This window comes from Zalophus californianus, chromosome 2 (genome assembly GCF_009762305.2).
Source record: "Zalophus californianus isolate mZalCal1 chromosome 2, mZalCal1.pri.v2, whole genome shotgun sequence".
NCBI lineage: Eukaryota > Metazoa > Chordata > Mammalia > Carnivora > Otariidae > Zalophus > Zalophus californianus.
The window spans coordinates 81,064,922-81,089,374 of NC_045596.1; the positions used below are offsets into that span (position 1 = coordinate 81,064,922).

The following is a 24,453-nucleotide window of genomic DNA, read 5'->3' on the forward strand; positions in this document are numbered from 1 at the left end:
CAGAATTTGAGTATTGATCCACCAACTTGAAGACCTATTTCTTTCCACTATCCAATACACTCCAATCTTTGATACTCTGATTTACCAACAGCCCAAGAGAGAAATGTGCAAAGGAGAGGAACCAACCATTTGCAGAAAAGGCTCTTAAGCATATTCTTTTAGGTGTTCATTTATACTCATGATGATGTAGGAAAGACGTTAAGTTTCACAGCCGACAGCCAAGAAAGAATTCTTGAGACGTCTTTGGTGCAAAAATGTGGCTTTATGAAAGCATGGGGGGACAGGACCTGTGGGCAGGAAGGGCTGCACTGGGGTCATGGGAGTGGCCCATTATACACTTTGAAGTTGGGAGGGGGTTAGGGATAGTGTCAGTCTCTAAGGCATTTTGGAAGCAAGGTTTCCAGGACCTCGAAGGGGCAAGCTATTTTTGGGAAAGGGTCATGTATTACCGTCTCATAAAACCTGAGCCATGAGACCCTTCAGATGTATATCTGTGGGCCATATGCTTGGGGCGTGATTGCCAACACGTATCTTGGTGGGGGGAGGTTAGAGATAAAGGACGCTTCCAAAGGAATTTTTATATGTTCAAGTAGACTTACAGGATCCTGGGGGTTGGGCTAAGGTTGCCATTTGCCCTTAACCAAGTATTAACATCAAGGCAGTTGAGTCCCTAGAGGAATGTCACTCTGCCTGTTTCAGGGACTTGTCAGTGGGCTTAGGTAGTAAGGAAATGTAATAATTTCTCTTCTGCCTTTGTTTCCCACACCAATAAGAGAAATGCAAATTAAGGGCGCTTAGGTGGCTCAGTTGGTTGGGCGGCTGCCTTAGGTTCAGGTCATGATCCCAGGGTCCTGGGATTGAGTCCTGCATCGGGCTCCCTGCTCTGCGGAGAGCCTGCTTCTCCCTCTCCCTCTGCCTGCCTCTCTGCCTACTTCTGCTCTCTCCCTCTATCTCTGTCAAATAAATAAATAAAATCTTTAAAAAAGAGAGAGAGAGAGAGAAACGCAAATTAAAACTTCACTTAACGTATCAGAGCGGAAGAACATTTGGTGTCACCCTGTGGTGGTGACTGGGGGACACAGGCTCGCCTGTGCACTGCAGGTGACAATGGGGATGGACGCCACTGCTCTGGGGGCCCCTTGGCAATTGCTCGATTTTACCCTTCAGTTATACTTGCATTTGTGAAAAATAACAGGCACAAGATTATTCACTGCCACTGTGGTAGCGAAGGACTGAAACAACCTGATGTTCATTAATAGGAGACTTATAAATTATGGTCCTTCATACAAAGAATTCCATACAACCATTAAAAAATGAGGATTATTGTTGACATAATTTGCTAAGTGAAAAAAGGAAGATGCAGAACAGCAAGTACTATGTGCTTCAATTTGTGTGAAGGAGAAAATATATACAAGTCTTTGTATTTAACTAGACTATTAAGAAATTATTAACCTTGGGGCATCTGGGTGGCTCGGTCCATTAAGCGTCTCTTGAACTCGGCTCAGGTCATGATCTCAGGGTCATGAGATCAAGCCCCGCATTGAGCTCCACACTGGGCCTGGAGCCTGCTTAAGGTTCTCTCTCTCTCCCTCTCCCTCTGCCCACCCCACACCCTCTCTTAAAACAAAAAACAAATTATTAACCTTGGTTGCCTCCAAGAGGGAGCTGGTGGCAGGAAGAATGGCAGATTTATCACTGTACATCCTTTGTGCCATTTGAATTTTGAAATAAGTCAATGCATAACCTATTTTTTAATCTCATTTTTAAGATTTTTATTTATTTATTTGAGAGAGAGGGGAGAGAACACACAAGCAGGGGGAGCTGCAGGCAGAGGGAGAGGGAGAAGCAGGCTCCCCGCAGAGCAGGGAGCCCGATGCGGGGCTCGATCCCAGGACCCTGGGATCATGTCCTGAGCGAAGGCAGATGCTTAACCTACTGAGCCACCCAGGCGTCCCATAACCTATTTTTTTAAAGTAAAAATTAAAATGGATACAAATTAATTGTTGTTAAGAACATCCTATTTAACTCAGAATAGAAGGAAGGCACTGGTACTTAACCAGCTTAAACCTGAAAGTTGTGCAAATTGATACAAAATCACCAGCAGCAGCTTGCTCTCTGGCTAGTGTTGTCTTTTGGAGCTACTTCCTTGAACTGCTGTTAAGGCTCTGAGTTGAATGCTTTCCTTTTCTTTCTTCTCCTTAAACTAATAATATCATAACAAGGATGAGAACAATTTATGGAAGGGCTGCTCTTCATAAAACTGTGAGCTGAGAGCTATGGTTATTTCATCTCATTTAAGGTTCGATAACCCTAGACAGCGGGCATATCAGCCCCATGTTAAAGGTGAGAAAATCCAGATTAGGACAAATGAGTCTTATCTATTTTAGTTGATTTCCAGATAGTATTAAGCAACTGTTTTCCAATGTGCATGGCTTTGAGAGGAAAAAGTTTTATTTAAAAAAAAAAAAAAAGCCGGGGCGCCTGGGCGGCTCAGTTGGTTAAGCGACTGCCTTCGGCTCAGGTCATGATCCTGGAGTCCCGGGATCGAGTCCCACATCAGGCTCCCTGCTCGGCAGGGAGTCTGCTTCTCCCTCTGACCCTCTTCCCTCTCGTGCTCTCTATCTCTCATTCTCTCTCTCAAATAAATAAATAAAATCTTTAAAAAAAAAGAAGTAAATCCTTTATAAAAAAAAAAAAAGCCTCGCAGAAAATAAAGATGCTGCCACCAAATTTGTTGCACAGAAATTATTCTAGAGGAGTCTTCTCACATTCAAGTGCTACTCAGTAAAAATAGTCTGTGGATTATATAAGAGATTCTAATGTTTTAAAGCAGGAAAAATCCCATAAAACTCCAGCAGCCAGAGACTCCTCTCATGGTCCCGTCAGGTTCTCAGCTGCCATGTGCACAAAGCAAGTGCTCCTCTTTTAACACAAAAAGAATGAAATTCTTTTCTCACCACACTGTGATAAAAATCACCTCGCACATGCCCTTCACCATCCCACCATCCTCACTAGCCTCGAGCATCTTCTCACAAGTTACGGAGTTCAGGATAAAAGCCTGACATACTAAAAGGTGCCTCAGAAACTTTCCACTAAAATGTCCTTGATATTTTTATTATTGAAGTAAGGACAACAGAATCAATCATTCAGCCTTGGGCTTTTCCCCTGTCACTGCCTAGGAGGCTTGGACAGAAGTCACAGCGCTTGCAAGAAATGCTTACAAAACCGTTCAATTCCCTGTTGCCCCAGCTGACACCTTAATCACCCCACGCTCTCCAACCTGCGCACTCTTAGCCATGAATTGCATCACACCTCACCACACGCTCCCAAGAGAAGGACTGCTGTGTTCACGTTCAAAGGCAAAGGAGACTGAAAACAGATTTTCCCATACAGTCGCTTTGGGGCTCTTGGTGGGTTTTCAGTGTGTTCTGAGGATTGTGTTCGAATCCTAACGTCGTGATGATAAAAATTCCTAGTTGCTGTTGGTGAACTGGAAGGACTATAACTGCTACTCTGAGGGCAGAACATGGTGTGTGGAGCACAGAATAAGGACATCATAAAAACTGTTTTATTTTTCCTTTGGGTTTTGGTGGATATGGATCTTGTTTATTACTTCCACATGATTTAATCCAGGGGGACATATTATAAGTCACTTATTTACAGCAAGGCATTGTCTTAGGCACTGAGGATGCGGGCAAATACAAAACCAAGTCCCTACCTCCAAGGAGGTTAATATTCTACCAGATGATACAGAAATATACAAGGAATTACAAAATAGTTTGTCAGGTAAGTGATACGTGACACAGAGAAATATTAAACCAAATAAAGGAGTAGGAACCAACCCGGGGTACATTCTAGTTAGAGCGTCCAGGGGAGGTGTCTCAGAGGAGGGGCCACCTCCAAAGAGATCTGAATATAGGCTGTAGTTATCGAGGGAAGAGAGTCCAATGCGGAGGGAACAGCAAGTTCAAGGTCCCAAGACAGGAGTGGGTTTGGCAGAAATAGTGGAGATCTACATAGGAAGGCTGAAGAAGGCAAAAAGAGAGTGGAAGGAAAGAAAAGGGGTCAGAAAAATAGCTGAGATTCCCAAAGGAATCTGTAGGTCATGATAAGGGCTTTGGACACTGGGAAGTTATTCAAAGGTTTCAACCGAAAGCACCACCCAGGAGCCCCTGATTTATATTTTAAAATCACACCTTTGGGATCTTTAATTATTTCCCAAAAAAAGTTTTTTTAAAATTATATGCCTAGGGGGTACCTGGGTGGCACAGTCAGTTAAGCATGTGACTCTTGGTTTTGGCTCAGGTAGTGATTTCAGGGTCATGAGAAAAGGCCCAGTGTCTGGCTCCACACTGAGCATGGAGTCTGCTTGAGACTCTCTCCCCCTCCCCACATGTACTCTTTCTCCCTCTAACATAAATAAATAAATCCTTAAAAAAATTATATCTCTGGCTGCTGGATGGAGGGTAGATGATAGGGGATCTGGTAGGCCAACTCCAAGATGGCCCCCACTGATTCCCACCTTCTGGAGTTCCTGCCCCTCCATATTCCGCTTGAGTAAAGGCTGCACTTACTGACTCACTTATAATGAATAGAATATGTGTGTGTCACTTTTGAGATTAGGCTACAACAAGGCCATGGCTTCAATCTTGAATATTCTCTCTTACATTTCCTCTCTCCCTTCTCTCTTTCTCAGGTCACTTACTCTGGGGGAAGCCAGCTGCCATATTGTGAGCCACCTTATGGAGAGGTCCACGGGATGTGACAAGGAACTAGGGCCTGCAGTCCAGAGGAGCTGAAGCCTATGACAGCCACATGAGTGATCTTGGAAGTAGGTCATTCTGTCCCAGTCAGATCTTGAGATGACAAGTGGACAGCAACTTCACAAGAATCTTTGAGCCAGGGGCACCCAGAGAAGCTGCTCTTGGTTTCCTGAGCCACAGAAATGGTAATAATACATGCTTGTTGTTTTTCAGTCATTATGTTTTGGGATCATTTGTTAGTAGAGCAATAGATACTAAGACAGGGGAATCAGAGTAGAAGCTGAAAGACCAGCTAAAGGTCACTGAGGTAGTCAACAACCATGGACAGAAGAGGGTAGTAATGGTGAAATGGTGAGCAGTGCACCTGGGCAGGACAGACGATGGACATAAGGAAAGGAACACGCTCTTTGGTGACCAGAAGAAGAAAAGCAAAAGCCATGGCCCTTGACCTGCACGCAGTGCGGAATAACGATCAAGTCTCTCAGTGGAAGACCATGTATGCAGTGACAGATGGAAAGAACAGTTCTTGAAGGATTTTGACACTGGCTCCTACAGAAAGGTGTGGGGACAAGAAGTCTAAGGAAATGGCCTGACCTGAGCCTTGTCTAGGACTTCATGGCAAGGCTTACGAGCCGATTCAAGGAGCAGGGAAAGAAGGCAATGGGATTCGGCATCAGCCTGAATTCTCAGAGCAAACGACAATGGTGACAAGTCAAGAACACCTTCCTTTGGTTAAAGCGATCAGAGACACTCACCTGAATCAATATATCCATCCAAGTGGTTAGAGGATTAAAAATTATTATTTTTTTAAAGATTTTATTCATTTATTTGAGAAAGAGTAAGAGAGAGAGAAAGAGACCACAAGACAGGGGAGGGTCGGAGGGAGAAGCAGACTCCCCACTGAGCAGGGAGCCCGATGCGGGGCTCAATCCCAGGACCCTGGGATCATGACCTGAGCTGAAGGCAGACGCTTAACTGACTGAGGCACCCAGGCACCCCAAGATTAAAAATTATTACAAAGCCATAGTTTTAAGTGCTTCCCTATCCAGGACAGGTGTCTAGGTAACTGTAAACCCAGGAAATGACCTGTGTAGTGTACACCCAGCACACGGAGTCAAACTGTTGCTGGACCTGCAAACACTAGCCCTGGACACAATATAACCGAGTGCTTAAGACCATGGGTTTTGATGTCAGGAAAGTTGGGGTAGGAAGTCTAGCTCCTCTGTTGCTAATTGCGTGACCTCAACAAACCTATTTAAATTCCTCACGCTTCAGTTTTCTTGACCGCAAAATAAGGATAATAAAGGTACTCACTCTTAGGACCTTCAGTACCACACCGGCCTGTAGAAGGACTTGGTAAGATAGCTTACGCGTGTTCCTTAGCACAGTGCCTGGGATACAGCAAGTTCTCAGTAAATGAGCCTTGAGCTGTCACAGTGGGAGCTGTCACCTGCCTCTGCTATTCTGACACCCTGGAGAAAGTCACACCACAATGGAAGGAGGAGGCAGTGCCCTTTATCTCAAAGCAAAGCTGCACTGCTGTGTCAGAGATTGAAAACAGCGAGGTGGGGCGCCTGGAGGGTTCAGTTGTTAAGCGTCTGCCTTCGGCTCAGGTCATGATCCCAGGGTCCTGGGATCGAGCCCCGCATCAGGCTCCCTGCTCCGCGGGGAGTCTGCTTCTCCCTCCCACTCCCCCTGCTTGTGTTCCCTCTCTCGCTGTGTCTCTCTGTCAAATAAGTAAACAAAATCTAGAAAGAAAGAAAGAAAGAAAGAAAAGGAAGGAAAGGAAGGAAGGAAAGAAAGAAAGAAAAAAAGAAAGAAAAAAAGAAAGAAAAGAAAGAAAGAAAAGAAGGAAAGGAAAGGAAGGAAAGAAAGAAAGAAAGAAAAAGAAAAAACAGCAAGGTACACGCATCCCTGTACAGCTATTCTAGGAAAAGCTGTGACCAAAGCGCACTTAACCCCATCAGTGGTTACACAACGAGACAGCCCACAGAATAAGCAGGTCAAGATGTTTGTGGGTCACTGGAGAACAAAGTGCCCACCAAGGCACCCACAAGCTCATGGTCTGTCTGTCTGCCATAACTACGAGAAACACTCCTGTCTGGAAGGCGCACCCCCACACCTCAGCGTTCGGGGCCCTGTCAGCAAGAGCTAACGAATGACATTGAAAGGCATACTCCGCAGCTGATAGGTTCAGCCACAAGAAATATCAACACGTAAAGCCACCAACATAACTCTGCTGAAAAGGCTGGTCACCTTCATGAATGATAATACCATCAGCCAAGACCACCACGAATACATAGAATGATGTTATTGACAAGCCAAACCAATATATGCAAGTATATAAACACATTACATGCTATAATAAAAAACTCAACGCTAACATTTATAATAGGAAAGGACTGGAAAGAGCAAAATGTTTGTTTTATCTATATATCTAAATTCAAATATATCCACCTGAATCCAACAAGATGTCATCAGCTTGGCTTCCTGTGCTAAAATGAAAGACTTCAAAAATCTAAACCTACTTGTAAATCTAATTGCTTTTCTTTTAGGCCTATAATTAAGCCATAACCTCCGGCTAACACCCACAAACAATTTATATTTGGAAATAGAAGTATCAAAATTTACAGTTTGCTAATTTTCTTAATATTCTTCCCCACTGTGGATCTTTGCCAGCATTCTGTCATTTCTAATCTACAGTGTCAGTTTGACAGTTAAACCAAACATGAGCCAACGTTTGTGGCAGGGGAAAGTAATCAGCACATCCATTCATTAGCATCCTGCTCACACATTCATTGTCAATTATAAATATTTGCTTGGGCTAACCTCTGCCACAATCAGTGGAGGCATTACCACCTGTAACTAAGTGATATATTTGAAGAGTCAAGCTTCTGGCATTTTACAGCTGGGACTCCAGAATAATCAAAGTGTTCATAAACTAACACTTGAGTCCCAGCAGAGTGTCTTGCTCAAGATAACAAATGATTATCCTAGGCAATGCAACTACAAGTCAAACTGATTCATGAGTCTCATAATTATGTTTCTGGGCTATATCCATTAGCTTTTGTTGAAAGCTTTTTCACTTGCTATTTGGGGACATTTTCAGGGGACATTCAAGTACACAGTTGGAACTGTACATTGGCACATACTGCAGGATTCTGGGGGAAACTCCGACTCCTACTAAATGCAATGGAAGCTGTTGGTGCCCCGCCCAGATTCCTTTTAGAGACAGGTGCACCTGTCCCTCAGCTGCAGTGAGAGGTAGCTGCGAACAACTCACAGCGGCTCCCTTCTTGAGAGAACCAACCTCCACCAAACTGAAGCCATCTTGACCTGGAAGCTATGCTCTCCCCCATCCCCTGACCCGGCGCCCACCGATCACTTACTGGCACAGAGGGTAAATGGCACGTTGCTTCTCTCTAGGAAGGGCTCATCATCTCTGTGACGCAGTCCATGCCCTGGAGCTTCCTCATGGGGCCAGGCTGAAGGTCATCTCCCAAGGAGACCACATTCTTGCTTAGTTTTCCTCCTTCAACCTGTCCTGGCTCTCTCACTCGTCTTCTCCTGAGAGAAAAAAATCACTTGGACTCCCACCTCAGAGTCTGCCTTTAGGGAGCCCAACATAAGACACTAAGAAATTCTCTTTGCCCAGAACGGGACTGCGCTGCTGCCAAAGCACACCATGAACCTTAAGCCCCACCACTTGAACTTGTGGCTATTTTCTAAATACTTGAAACAGGTGAGTCTTTTCACTTGTGGTAACCTAGAAGGAGATACTCAGTGCAAGGACTGCATCCCATCCATCCCTTGCACCTGGCACAGTTCTGGCAGAATTCCTCATCTCAACCCTGACCAACAAAATCCTTCTCAACCTTTCCTAAAAATCATTAGAAAAAGACCAACAACCCAATAGAAAAATTGGCGTAGAGTATTAGTAAAAACAGCCCAATAAGATGAAAATAGGGACACAGAACTTGAGATGCTCATCCTCACTCATAATAAGTGAAATCTGAAACTACAAGGAGATACTATTTTCAACCATTAGACTGGGGAAAATTCAATATATAATCTTCGTTCTGTCCATATATCCAGTCCAGTGATAGTGGGTTCTTCTTCCCTTGTTACAAATGAATTGTTAGTCCAAGAGACAGCCCCATGGAATTCCGCTGTTGGGAAATGAATCTGATAAAGCTCTACAAAACCCTGTATGGCTGTGGGTGAAAGGAGAGTGCAAATCTTAATTATTAACCCAAACATCTGCCTCCTCAGAAATGTTACATGTTATATTATGTTCCTTCTCCAGGTCTTAAAGAATGAGCTGTTTTCCTTACTTCTTCTGTTTGTCCTATCCAGGCAAGAATCCTTATTGTCACTTTTATCTATTTCTCACTTTCACCTGAAATCTTTCTCTCTTTAAGACCACAAAATGGACCAGACCCTTCAGTTTGTCATATTTTTCCTACCTGCCTCACTGCAAAGCAGGATTAAATGGACTAGCATCTTCCTCTCTCACACCGTGCCTGCTAGGTGTGTACTGTCTGTTTTCTCACAGCTCTAAGTGGTTTAATGCATTATTTTCCCCAAATATTCACTTTCTCTTTCTTAGAAGGATTGTGCCTCTTCACTCCATTCATGCATTGGCCAGTGAAATATGAGCACAAGTGATATAGGCTACTTCCCCTCAGAAGCTTTAAGACCCAGCATGCCCAAGATGGGACAGGACATCTATTCATTTTTATGTGGCTCACATACCACCATCTTATTCTTTCCTCTCAACCTTTCCCTACTGCAAGATCATCCCCAGATCAGCACATCCTTAAAATGGCTCATTCCTTCAGCCTGGGTCCTGAAACAAAGATAACACAGAACAGAGACACAAAGGACATAAAACATGAGTGAGAAATAAGCTATTGTGGTCTTAAGCCCCTGAGGTTTGGGAGTCATTTGTTATTGCCATATAACCTAGCCCAGGGGTCAGCTAAGTCTATAAACTCCAAAGCATCTTGTTTTTTTCTACATCCCAAACAGCACCCAGCATAATCTTTTGCCTGCACTACACATTCAATAAAAATAGGCTGAACAGAATTGTTCTCTTTCCCTTCCCTTTCCTTTCTGAACAATTTAGTCCAAAAGCCATTATGAGGGGCCATGGAAGGTAGGGGTTTGGTGAAGGCATGAAGAGACGTGGTGGCCCACAGCAGGGTGTCAGAGAATGAGCAGGTGAGAAGACCAAATAAGTAGATATATTATGCATGATGGGAGCCAGGTTTCTCTTTATCAGAGAAGGAAGTTACAAATATGGGAAGGGAGAAAATTATAATGAACCTTATGTTGTTGGATTAGAATTGAAGATATTAACGTGAACACATAGTTTTCAATATATGTAGATAAACAAATATAATTGTAAATGTGTGTGTATATATAAATTTCCTAACTGTTCCCTGAAAGGGTGTAGGAGTAGCAACTCCCCAGTGGAAATGACCACACCTAACACCCAGGTCTTCATTCTAAATATCATTCTCTACTAGGAGCATCTGGGTGGCTCAGTCGGTTAAATGCCCAACTCAGGTCCTGATCTCAGGTCATGAGATCAAGCCCTGCATCGGGCTCCATGCTCAGCAGAGTCTGCTTGAGATTCTCTCTCTCCCTCTGCCCCTCCCTCTACTTGCGTTCACAGATGTGTGCTCTCTCTCTAAATAAATAAATAAAGGGCGCCTGGGTGGCTCAGTCGTTAAGCGTCTGCCTTCGGTCGGGCTCCCTGCTCCGAGGGAAGCCTGCTTCTCCCTCTCCCACTCCCCCTGCTTGTGTTCCCTCTCTCGCTGTGTCTCTCTCTGTCAAATAAATAAAATATTTAATAAATAAATAAAATATTTATAAATAAACAAATAAATATCATTCTCCACTAAAGGATTCAGGGACCTTGGGAAAATAGCTGATTCCACACTCAGACAGAAAAAGTAAACAATGAGCCTGGAACATCTTGTTCAGCCATAACTAAGGAAGTGCTCAAAAAAAAAAAAAAAAATGACAGGCCCATGTCAAAAGGAAACAGAAGGGGTGCCTGGGTGGCTCAGTCAGTTGGGTGTCTGCCTTCAGCTCAGGTCTTGATCCCAGGGTCCTGAGATTGAGTCCTGCTTTGGGCTCCCTGCCCAGTGGGGAGCCTGCTTCTCCCTTTGCCTGCTGCTCGACCTACTTGTGCTCTCTCTCTCTCTCTCTCTCTCTCTGTCAAATAAATAAATAAATAAAATCTTAAAAACAACAACAACAACAACAAAGGAAGAAGAAGCCTGTTTGAAGAAGCTCCCACTGGCTAACTCTGAGTCAGAGCATCGAAATAAATAATGAGAGTAATGAATTAGAACACATGAAATAACAGAGGAATCCACTATATAAATACATAAATGTTTAGATAGATAAATGGAGAAATTGAAGGTTTGATGAGGAACAGAATATTTACATAATCTCTAAGTACCACCCCTCAAAATATTCGCTAATCACTAAGGAAAACACAGTAAATTTACACTGGAGAAGGCTAGCAAACTCCTTTGTAATCAAGTGATCCACGTTAACATGATGAGTAATGAAGCAGAATAAACCGTATGCACTGACAGACTGCCAGGAGCCATGGTACCCCTTTCACGACAGCTCTGCCAAAGATACATAATCAAAACCTACTTATGGGGACACATCAGACAGACCCAAATTGAAGGACAGCCTATAAAATGACTATCCTATGATCTACAAAATTCTCAAGGTTATGATAGTCAAGGGAAGATTTAAAAACTGTTCCAGGTTAGAGGCAGCTAAAGAGAAATGAAAACTAATGTGGCCAGGAAGGCCCCGGAGGTGGAGGAACGCAGCCACCAGTCTAGGAAGGCAGGCAGCCACCAGAAGCAAGGAATGGATTGTCTCCTCTCGCCTCCAGAGGGAGCATGGCCTACTGACACCTTCATTTAACCTTAGTAAAACTGGTTTTGGCCTGTTGGCCTCAAGAACAGTAAGAGAAAAGATTTCTGTTGTTTTGAACAGTTCATGGGGGGCGGGGGGCACCTAGGTGGTGCAGTCTGTTAAGCATCTGACTCTTGGATTTGGCTCAGGTCATGATCACAGGGTCATGAGATCAAGCCCCGTGGTGGGCTCAGCACTCAGCACGGAGTCTGCTTAAGCCTTTCTCTCCCTCTCCTTCGGCCCCTCCCTCTCTCTCAAATAAGTAAATAAATCTTTTAAAAAATAAATAAAATTAAATAAACAGCTCACGGTAATCTGTTAAAACAACCACTGGAAACTAATATGGAATCAATCCCTAGTACTTAGTGGCTTCCCAGGAAATAGATGGTGCTTTATCTGCCTACTCTTCATTACCAATGAGTTGAAGAAAGACTAGGGATATTCAGCATTGCCCATACCATCATGCTTGAAGATCCAAGCAAAACAACAGCTCTGACCACTATTAATGGCTTCATCTTCATAAAGAAGGTTAACAATAATATACTTCATAATCCTGAAGAGGTAGATGTCCTTGTTAATAATTAAGGATTATGCTCTCTTTTCACCTATAGCTCTAAATGGTTTTATACAGCTTTATTAGGTTTATTTTCCAATGGTGACATGCCACAGGGGCATCGCTTGATCTAACAATTCAGCTATAGCAGGAGGTAATAGGTTCTCCAGAGAAACAAAAGCAACAGGATGTAAAGATTGAGATTGAGAGGGAGAGGGAAAAGGTGAGGGAGAGATTGAGATTTATTTTAAGGAATTGACTCACATGATTTGGAGGCTTGGCAAGTCCAAAACCTGCAGGGTAAGCCAGCAGTCTGGAGACTCTGGAAGGAATTGCAATTTGAATCCAATGGCAGTCACTGGCAGAATTCTTTCTTGCTTGGGGAAGTGTGAGTCTTTTTCTATTAAGACCTAAACTCTACTGATTTAAATATTAATCTCACTAAAAGATACCTTCACAGAAACATCTAGAATGTTTGACCAAATATCTGAGTCCTGTGGTTTAACCGAGTTGACACATTAACTATCACACAGGGAAAAAAGAACCACTGTCATTGTTCTGGATCTATGTGTAGAATAAGAGCTCATCTCTTTGGATTTGAGGTCATTCACTTGGGTCTCATGTCATTCAGTGATGCGTATACTTTTTTATTCATGCTGTATTATCTTTAATTAAGTATAAAGACCTCCAATCATGTCACCTAGAGACCATTTTACCCAACTGCTCTGTTTGGCCGCCAGTCTCTTGTCTCTCTCTTCAGCAGTGATGAGGCAGATACCCTTTCTACAGGGAAGAGAAATCCATGGTCTGTTGCCTTTGCCAATAACAAAAATGTTGGAGAGTCGGGTGGCAAAGCATTGGCGTCTTTCACGTGAACTACATCCAAAGAACCAGGATGTCTCTGTTGGTGATCACACCAATTCTTCCCAAGTTAGTACCTCCAGTTACCATACACAGATTACCAGTATCAAACTTGATGAAATCAACAATCTTTCCAGTCTCCAAATCAATCCGCATGGTGTCACTCACCTTGATGAGAGGATCAGGACAGCGGACGGTGTGAACATCATGGGTCGCCAGATGAGGGGTTTCTTTTGTCCCCACAAAGATCTTTCTCAGTTTGCACAATTTATACTTGGCTTCCTCAGGTGTAATCCGAGGAACAGCAAAGCAACCCTTGGTGTCATAGAACAGATGGAAATTCTTCCCAGTCTTGTCAATGCTGATGACATCTATCAGACAAGCAGGGTAGGTTACATCAGTTCAGACCGTGCCATCAATCTTAATAGAACGCTGTATACAGATCTTCTTTACTTCATCTCCTGTTGGGGCATACTTAAGTCTGTTCCTTAGGAAAATTTTGAGAAGGAGACATTCTCTCTGCTTATGGGGACCAGTGGGTGGATGAGGGACAAACACACCAGTGAGTTTATCCAGCGTCCAATGCTTTGGAGCTGCTACATGCTTCAGATGCTTCTTGGGACCACGAGCCATGGCTGCGCTAGGCACAAAAAGTCAATGATGCATATACTTTTTCTTAACCTGGTTTTCATTTGTAGGAGGAAAAACAGTTTTGAACGTCATCAAAATTTGGGCTCTTTTTGCCATAGTGACTAATGTATTTTATAACTACCTCATTAGTATAAAGGTATGTGGGAAAGTTTCTTCCTACACATTCATGGAGGAAGAAAATTTATGCTCATCTGCTTGTACAGACCTGAATCAGGAATCTAGAATCAAGATTCAAGAAAGGCTACTCTCAGGACCAGATCTTAAGGGAGTTAGAGAAGAGACCTAAGATGTGAAGATGTTTTTACCTAAAAGTTTTTGGCTGCTTTTACTTAGGACAGTCTAATCCATTTACTATAGAAAAGAAAGATCAGAGTTCAGCTGTGGCAGACATAACCACAAGCTACTCATTCTGTTTCAGAACATGATGCTGTTTCTCCTGCCAGAGACAGAAATAATAATCATATCTTGGACCCAGCTTCTAATCATGTGGCCATTAGCAGGAAAATTAAAGTCAGTCCTTAATGGGGCTGAGGAATGTCTTTGCCCTCATAGCTTCCTGGTTTCTCAGGAATATCAGCTGGGCAAGGATATGAATCTCCAGCAAGAAGATCAAGGCTGGAACTGAGCCAGCCAATAATCATAATCATGATTAATTAAATATCTATTTTGTACCAGGTGCTGTTCTGGGTTACCAGGGAGACAGGATGACAAAACATGACTCCTTCTCCTCGGTCTAGTGGGAGCAATGGGTGAGAGAGCTACCTGGAAAGAGTTGACTAACACAAAGGCATGCATGAATATCTGTGAGGGTCAAGAAGGTTTCACAGAAGAGGTGACTTTTGACCTTCACCTTGGAAGATGCTTTAGAGCTCAGCAGGAGGAGTAACAAGAATCAAAGGATTCCAGAAACTTGCAGTTTATTTTTTGTTTACTCTTTTTAGTATTGATTATTGAAGGACTGAATATTCGCTTAGAAAATATGCAATGTGCCAAAAAATTATAAAGAAGTAAAAAAAAAAATGACTCCAAAACATGACCCATAACTCTGATAGCTAGAGGCAATACTGTAGCAATACTTACTTTGCCATAATGCCTTCTTTTCTCTTTTTATTTGAATATAAAATTGTGCTTATACTATATTTATAACTTTGTATATTGCTCATTCCCAAAACATATTCTATCACTAAAAACTTGTTAAACCAATATTTGATAGCTTCTTAAAATCTTACTAGATTTATCATAATATAAAGCATTAATCTATTGTGGATTTTTGTGCTCCCAATTTTCACTCATATAAAGGATGTCTTTGTGTGTAAATTTTGTCATATTTTAGAAGTAGAAATCCTGCATTAAAGTATATGAACATTATTAATGCTCTTGATAACTAGCCATATTGTTTTCTAGAAAGTTTACAATAATTTAAATTATCACTAGCAAAGTATAAAATGCCTTTATTGCCAAAGTCCTCTCAACACTGCATAGAATTTTTTTAAATGAATTTCAATAGATTCAGTAAAGTGTACTAATCTCAAATATGTAGCTCAATGGAATAGCATATAATTTTTAAATTTTTGATAATTTAATAGGAAAAATTATATTTCTTTTATTTCTAGTAAAATTGAATGTTTTATTATGCTTATTAGACTCTTGAATTTGCTCTTTTGTGAACTGGTGGTTCATGCTATTTATTTATTGAGGTCTGAGTGATTTTGAAAAGTTTGAATGTTCTATTTATATTTGCTGTAGATATTTTTCTCAGCTTGCTGTTTTTTTCCCATTTTCTCTGTAAGGTTTTTTGACAATCAAAGCTTTTATTGTTTCTATTGTTTGTGTGGTCAACTTTTTCAATCTTTTCCTTTGTGGTTTCTTTCAAGTAGAATTCAAAATATTTTTTAGATTTCTTTGAGACTTTTTCTTTGACTCATGGATTATTTAGAAGTGTATTGTTTAAAATCCAGATATTTGGGGGACTATCCAGCTACCTTTATGTTATTTATTTCTAGTTTAATTTCATTATTATCTGGGAATATTATTTGTATGATTTCTGTACTTCTAAATTTATTTAGGTGTGTTTTTTGACCACAAACGTGGTCTATCTTGGTGAATAATCCATTTAAGTTTGAGAAGAATGTGCATTCTGCTGATGTTGGATGAAGTATTCTATACATGTCAGTTAGATCCAGCTGACTGATAGCTCTGCTTAGGTTATCTGTATCCTTACTGATTTACTGCTTACTTGATATATCAGTTACTAACTGAGGGGCAATGGCCTCTCCAACTGTAATAGTGGATTTGTCTATTGCTCTTTTTAGTCTATCAGTTTTTTTTTCTGTTAAAGTTTTATTTATTTGTTAGAGAGAGAGAGAAAGAGAGAGGTAGGCAGAGGGCAAAGCAGGCTCCCTACCGAGCAAGGAGCCTGGGGGACTCGATCCCAGGGATCATGACCTGAGCTGAGGGCAGATGCTTAACCCACTGAGTCACCCAGGCATCCCTCACTTCTATCAGTTTTGACTCCTGTGTTTTAATGCTCATTGTTAGGGGCATATATGTTTAGAGTTGTTATGTCCTCTTGGAGAATTAAATCCTTTATCATATATATAATGCCCCATTTTATTCCCGATAACCTTCCTTGCTCATAAATTGGTTTTGCCTGAAATGAATGTAGATATACTCCAGCTTTCTTTGATTAATGTTAGCATGGTGTGTCTTTCTCCATCCTTTACTTGTAATCTATCTGAGTGTTTACATGTAAAATAGATTTCTTACAGTTAGGTCTTATTTTTTTAATCCACACTGACCATCTCTGCCTTTAATTGGTGCATTTAGACCATTCACATTCAGACTTTCAAAGTAAAAACCCAGTAGGATTCCTGGAGATAAAGACCACCAAAATGTGGGGACTCCCCCCAGACTGTGGTCCCAGGATTTTCCCACTCATATTAGTCCACAACTCAGGCTCTGGAAATTCATTCAAAATTACCATTTAAATCTTTGGGCACCTGGGTGGCTCAGTCGGTTAAGTGTCTGACTTCGGCTCAGGTCAAGATCTCAGTGTTGGACTCCCTGCTCAGTAAGGAGCCTGTTCTCCCTCTGCCTCTGCCCCTCCCCCTGCTTGTGCGCTCTCTCTCTCTCTCCCTCTCAAATAAATAAAATCTTTAAAAAAAAGACACAATATACAAACTTTAAGAAAAACACAATTTAAAAATGGGCGAAGATCTGAAAAAGACATTTAGCCAAAAGAGATCTCCAAATGACCAACAAGCACATGAAAAGATATTCAATACCATTTGTCTATAGGGAAATGCAAATTAAAACCACAGTGAGATACTACATCACACCCACTAGGATAACTATCAAAAAGATAGACAATAACTAGTGTTGAAAAGGATGCAAAGGAAATGGAACCCTCATACATTGCTGGTAGAAATTAAAATCCTACAGCATCTTTGTAAAACAGTTTGGCAGCTCCTCAAAAAGTTAAACATAGAGCAACCATATGACCCAGCAATTCTACTCTTAGTTATATAACCAAGAGAATTTAAACCGTATGTTCATATAAAAACTAGTATGTGAATGTTCATAGCAGTATTAGTCATAGTAGCTTAAAAGTGGAAAAACCCAAATATCCATCAATTGATGAATGGGTAAACAAAATATTGTATATCAGTATAGTGGAATATTAGTCAGCTATAAAAAGAAAGGAAGTATTTTTTGTAAATTCCAGTATGGTCAACATAGTGTGTTATATTAGTTTCAGGTGTACAATACAGTGATTCAACAGTTCCATATATTACTAGTGCTTATCATGATAAGTGTACTCTTAATCCCCATCACCTATTTCAGCCATCCCCCCCCACATCCCCTCTGGAAACCATCAGTTTGTTCTCTATAGGTTTGAGTCTATACTTTGGCTCGCCTCTTTTTTTCTTTCTTTCTTTTTTTTCTTAAATTCTACATATGCATGAAATCATGTGGTATTTGTCTTTATCTGACTTATTTCACTTAGCATTATACCATCTAGGTCCATCCATGTTGTTGCAAATGACAAAATTTCATTCTTTTGTATGCTGAATAATATTCAATTGTATACATATACCATTTTCTTCATCGATCTATGGATGGACATTTGGGCTGCTTCCATAATTTGGCTATTGTAAATAATGCTGCAATAAACATAGGAGTACATACATCATTTAGAATCAGCATTTTGTGTCCACCAGTAGTGGAATTACTGGACTATATGGTAATTCTATTTTAATTTTTTGAGGAATCTCCATACTGTTTTCCACAGTGGCTGCACCAGTTTGCATTCCCACCAACAGAGCAGGAGGGTTCCTTTTTTCCCCCACATCCTTGCCAACACTTGTTGTTTCTTGGGGTTTTGATTTTAGCCATTCTAATAGGTGTGAGGGGAAATCTCATTGTGGTTTTGATTTGCATTTAAAAGGAATGAAATATTAATATATGCTAATACATGAATGAATCTTGAAAACACTCTGCTGAGTGAAAGAAGCCAGACACAAAAGGCTATCTACCATATGATTCTATTTCTATGAAATGTCCAGAATAGACAAATCCATAGAGAGAGAAAGCAGATTAGTGGTTTCCAGAGGCTGGGGGAATGGGAACTGGGGAATGACAACTAGTAGATACAGAGCTTTTTTGGGGGGGTGATGAACATGTTCTGGAATTCAACAGTGGCAAAATTAGGTGAATATACTAAAATATACTAAAATCTAAAGAGTTATACATTTAAAAATCAATAAACTAAGAAAGATAAGATTTAAGCTGTACTATGAACCGTCCTCACCATTTTCATCCAAAGAAAGGAGGAAGACACAGGATATGTATGCTCTTTATAGAGAAACTAAGGCACCAAGTGGACAGCCAAGCTGCCATCATCTTGATCAGAAATTACTGGGCACCAGCTTTAGGTAGGACATGTATGAACCATGTCCTTACAGAAGGTAATGCAGGAAAGAACTTTCTCTCTCTTCATCACATGGGGGTTCCAGGATTAACATAGAGGTCATTTCTATTAAAATAAACTACTAACAGAAGCTCAGTTGACTTTGATCACTTATTTAGAAAACTGCAGGCTTATTGTGATTTCTTGTATCAGAATTGGCTCTTAATGCAGCTGAAAACATTAGATCCACTCTGTGCTCACCATTTGTATAACTACACAGAGTAGCCCCCATTTCCATGGGCAAATGGAATAAAATTCCAGAAGTCAAACTTGAGCAACAAACACCTACCACAAGTGATGCTTTTTTGTTTGTTTGTCCAGGTCAAAGAACCAATGCTTCAGCGTGAGTTTTTTTTTTAAACTGGGAAGAGAAGAGAGGCTACCTCATTTCCCATTCCTGAGGAAAACAATGTTAGAAAAGAAGAGCAAAAGTATGGCTTGAATCTTATTTTTCTTATTTTATTGATTTTCAAGTGTACAACTCAATAGATGTTATGTATTCACAAAGTTGTGCCCCTAATTCCAGAAAATTTTCATTGCCCACAAAAGAAGCCCTATACCCCCTAACAGTCATTAAAGCACTGAAGAAATGCACATGGTGTCAGCATGAAGATTCCCTCGCAGCACAGTGAGAGACTGTAATATGTCTGACCTGCATTCACAGGTGCTGGAGGGGAGAGAGCGCCACCTGAGCCCCTCCTGAGGGAACAGCTACGTGTAAGTTGTATCAATGACTCAAACTCAAATCAAGTGCTTGTCTAATTTGCTTTCCCTGTATTTCTTTTTTCTTCTCTCCTGCTCTCTTCCAATCTCTGCAATTTCTCCTCCTTTGCCATGACCATCTCTCCCACCATACTCTCTCTTTTCCTCTCTTTTTCATGCTCAGAAATACTGAGACCTCACTGCCTCCTCTCCCCATTTCCATCCCCTTCTCTAGGCTCTTCTTCCTCTGCTCATCTCTCAAAATGTTGATGTTTTATGTTTGTGTGTGAGTGTAAAAAGAAAGGCAGAAGTAAGTGTTAGTCTACATGACTCCATGGTTGGCCCAAAACAACAGAAGCTACAAATGTCCCTTAAATATTGGTCCTCTCCTCTCCTTAAAATAAAGCGGAGGTGCGGGCGCCTGGGTGACTCGGTTGGTTGAGCGACTGCCTTCAGCTTGGGTCATGATCCCGGAGTCCCGGGATCGAGTCCCGCATTGGGGTCCCTGCTCGGCGAGGAGCCTGCTTCTCCCTCTGACCCTCCCCCCCTCATGTACTCTCTCTCATTCTTGCTTTCTCAAATAAATAAATAAATCTTAAAAAAAAAAATAAAGCGGAGGTGCTTCGGGTGAATGAGGAAATTCAGGTAAGGAGTTACTGAACTATTCAGGATCAGAAAAGGAAAATCTCCTTTGTCTCTTTTATGGTTCAAGGCAGAGTTATTCCCTGTGACCGGAGATTAGTTATTCTATATTTCCCATAACTAAGCTGATTTTTAAGCAGGGGGGATGATTTTTTAAAAAGATTCATAGATTGAATCTCTGATTAAAACATAATCTCTGATAAAACATTAAAAAGACATAAAGAAAAACCAACAAATGAATGTACTATATATGCTCACTTTCAAAAAGAAAAGTCATCTATGCTTTTCAAAAGGTGACAACATGAACTTGGGCACAGAACATTGCGCGTGACTGTGAGCCTCTCCTGCTCCGTGTCCTCTCCGTGCCGCCAATGAGCCAGGCCCTCAAAGGTACGAGTGCCCCGGGCTGCTGAGGACACCGCAACACGCCTGCCCCTTCAAATGTGGTCAGCATCACAAGCTAAGTTCTTGTGAGTGTTTTCTTCACTCAAAGGTGTACTGTTGCGAAAAAAGAGACTAGATTCAGAGGGAAGATTAGAAATGACCAAAGCTGCAAAAGCAAGACAGGAGTGTCTTTGAGCTCAGCAGAAACATGGACCAGTAGTTCTTCGTGAGCTCTCTGGGAGGGAAGGCCTCAGCTTCTAAAACTGTGTAACTGTTCAGCTTTAAAATGCCACAGAAATTTAAAACGCCCTGTATCTCCAACATATTCGTGTATCTTGTAAGGTGAACAACAACAACAAAAACTAAACTTCAATCCCCATGTCTATCCAGTTTCCTCACCTAAGCTACTTCTGGTAGAAAATCTGGAAGCACTCATCACAAATGCCTTTATAATACCACACTGTCACAATTTTAAAAATAAAGATGAGTGGGGAACTATAGAACCCACCCCCAGGGGCAGATGCTCATAGCAAATCCCAGTAGCTCTGAGCCTGTTTCTCCAACTATGATTATTTATTTTAAAAGATTTATTTATTGGGGCACCTGGGTGGCTCAGTCGTTAAGCGTCTGCCTTCGGCTCAGGTCATGATCCCAGGGTCTGGGATCGAGCCCCGCATTGGGCTCCCTGCTCTGCAGGAAGCCTGCTTCCCCCTCTCCCACTCCCCCCTGCTTGTGTTCCCTCTCTCGCTGTGTCTCTCTCTGTCAAATAAATAAATAAAATCTAAATAAATAAATAAAAGACTTATTTATTTATTTTAAGGGAGGGGTAGGGGTAGAAAGAAAGGGAGAGAGAAAGCCAAGCGGAATCCGTGCTGAGCATGGAGCCCAATTCGAGACTCAATCTCATGACCCTGAGATCATGACCTGAGCTGAAACCAAGAGTTGGATGTTCAACTGATTGGGCCACCCAGGAGCCCCTCCCAACTATGATTTAGAAGAACTGGACTGGAGGGACACCTGGGTGGCTCAGTTGGTTAAACGTCTGCCTTTGGCTCAGGTCATGATCCCAGGGTCCTGGGATTGAGTCCCTCATTGGGGTCCCTGCTCAGCAGGAAGCCTGCTTCTCCCTCTGCCTGCTGCTACCCCTGCTTGTGCTCTCTCTCTCCCTCTCTTCTTCTCCCTGACAAATACATAAATAAAATCTTTAGAAGAAGAACTGGACTGGAGCATTTCTTTTCCTTTTTTTTTTTTTTTTTGGAGATTTTACTTATTTATTTGAAACAGAGAGGGAGAGAGAGAACACAAGGGGATCCTATACATCTATAAGGAAAAATGAGGATCTTCTCTATGTACTATAACAAATGCTTTTCTAGCATTTGTTGTCTATTTAGCATATTACCACTAGTTTTTTTTAAAGAACAGGAGGGGAGAATTTACATGTGTCTATATCTCTGGAAGAATATGTTGCAGCTGATGGGAAACAAAGAATGGCAACTGGAATTCAAAATACTAATTATTATTGATAAAGCTCATATCGAGAACACAACTTAGGAATGTGTCAACAGTGGGCTTTCCAATACCGAATCCAGAAGAAAGCAGTTTTGCCCACCTGAACTGGCCCCTTACAAGCCTCCCCATGTGGGAGCCATCCCTGTGCATTTTCCAAGATGGAGTTGTAGAGTAAAAAGTCTCTTGCTGGAGTCAGATATCTCAAAAATAACAGTGGAGCAGCTTAGCAGGTTTAAAAATAATCCTTTTAAACTGCAAATAATATGCAAACATGTCACTCCTCAAAAAATTAGACAGGAATAGTTAATGGAAAAGTCTATTTGAGGGGCACTGGAGTAGCTCAGTCGGTTAAGCATCCAACTCTTGATTTTGGCTCAGGTCATGACCTCAAGGTCGTGAGATCCAGCCCCGCATGGGGTTCCATGCTGGGCATGGAGCCTGCTTAAGATTCTCTCTCTCTTTCTTTCAAAAAAAAAAAAAAAGAAAGAAAGAAAAGAAAAGTCTATTTGTTATTTAGAAGTCTATTTGCTATTTTTTTATGCTGAAAATTATTTTTTTTTATTTTTTCAAGTTTTTATTTAAATTCCAGTTAGTTGGGGACACCTGGGTGGCTCCTGTCGGTTGGGTGTCCAACTCTTGATTTCAGCTCAGGTCATCTTCTCAGGGTCATGAAATGGAGCCCCACCTCAGGCTCCATGATGTGTGTGGAGTCTGCTTAAGATCCTCTCTCTCTCTCTTCTTCTGCTCTTCCCCTCCCCACTCCTGCTCACTCTCTCCAAAAAATAAATAAATTCCAGTTAGTTAACATACAATATAATATTAGTTTCAGGTGTAGAATTTAGTGATTCCTCACTTACATACAAACCCAATGCTCATCACAAGTGCCCTCCTTAATACCCATCAACCATTTAACCCATCCCCTCCTGCCCACTTCCCCTCCAGTAACACTCAGTTTGTTCTCTATTCTTAAGAGTCTGTTTTTTGGTTGCCTCTTTTTTTCCCCCTATGTTCATCTGTTCTGTTCTTTAAATTCCACACATGAGTGAAATCATATGGTATTTGTCTTTCTCTGACTGACATATTTCGCTTTGCATAATACATTCTAGCTCCATCTGCATCATTGCAAATGGCAAAATTTCATTCTTTTTTATGGCTGAGAAAAGTCTATTTGTTATTAAAGACTGCTGGCTTCATAAATCTTTTTCTTGCTTTAATACTTGTAATAATCACCTATTAAAAAGCCAAAATAGCAATTTTCTTTTATTTCAACAATTTCAGTAAAAAGTAAGCAAAATATTAATACAGTTTAAAACTTTTCTTTCCTACAGTTAAAAAAAAAAAAAAAACCTATTTTACCCACAAGTGTTAATAATGTCAGTAATGGCATACATCTTCATATTTTCCTTCTAATGTATTTTAGGATTCAAGTCTTCAGTACTAACTGTAAACCCAATTACCTGCATCTCTTGCTCCCTGGACAAATTTCTAAGAGAACAGACCTAAAGTCTAAGACCAAGATCTGCGTGTAGTCCCTAAAGGGCTAGAACAATGGTCTGGATATCATTATAGAACCAGGGTCTTGGACAGTAATTCAGAAATTTCTTGGTTCACCATTTCTCAATGGTGTTTCTATTACATGCTTTTCTATATAAGAGTTGTATAGTCAGGCAAGTTTCAAGATCCTAAATAATGTATTTTCCCCTTGGAAATTTACAATATACATCAGCACATTGAAGGTTCTGTGAAGTCCTGCACTAAAGAAACCTCCTTAACTTGGCTTAATCCAATTTTCCCAAACTTTCTTTAGCACTTAGCGTTCATGAATGAAACACACTTTGGGAAACAGTGATCTAATACAACCTATTTTATTGGTTGAAAAACTAGGCCCTGAAAAAGGTTAAGAGACTTGTTCAAGATTACCCAAGTAGGTAGTAGCAGTCACTCCCAGAACTCAGACCTCCTGCATCCAATACAGGGCACTTTCTATGATGACATGCTGCCTTTCTTCTACCTCATAAAAACTTTGGAAATTGTTATGGAAAGTCTGTTATGAAAATGAAACCAAGAAAACCCAAGTCGATACAAAGTATGTTCTTATTAATTTCCATGCCTTTCCAATTGATGTTATCAGAATATTTTTTTAAAAGCTTGGAAGTATATAAATAAGGAAGAAGGGAGGCTTGTAATTTATTGACGGTGTGGGGAAGTTGCCTTTTCCTCAGGCTACTGTTTATTCAGATTATGTTTATAGGTATGAAAAGTTGAAAAAAAAGATGTTAGCTTTTAAGTAACAAACTTACACCCTCTGTATTTAAGGATCAAATTAGAATGGGTTGGACTGCAGTGAACTGGATACTGTGTGTCAGAGATTATTTTGGGCATGTGTCTGACAACTGATCCTTAAAATGCAAAATAAACACTAAACGATGTAAGCTCTCACAAAACATGTTCATGCTTACTTAGTAAAC

The 24,453-nt window shown here is 41.1% G+C and overlaps 1 pseudogene; it reads right to left on the bottom strand.

Annotated features, from left to right (window-relative positions):
- Window positions 1-12,938: 12,938 nt before the first annotated feature.
- LOC113925527 lies at window positions 12,939-13,761 on the bottom strand (annotated as a pseudogene).
- Window positions 13,762-24,453: the final 10,692 nt, after the last annotated feature.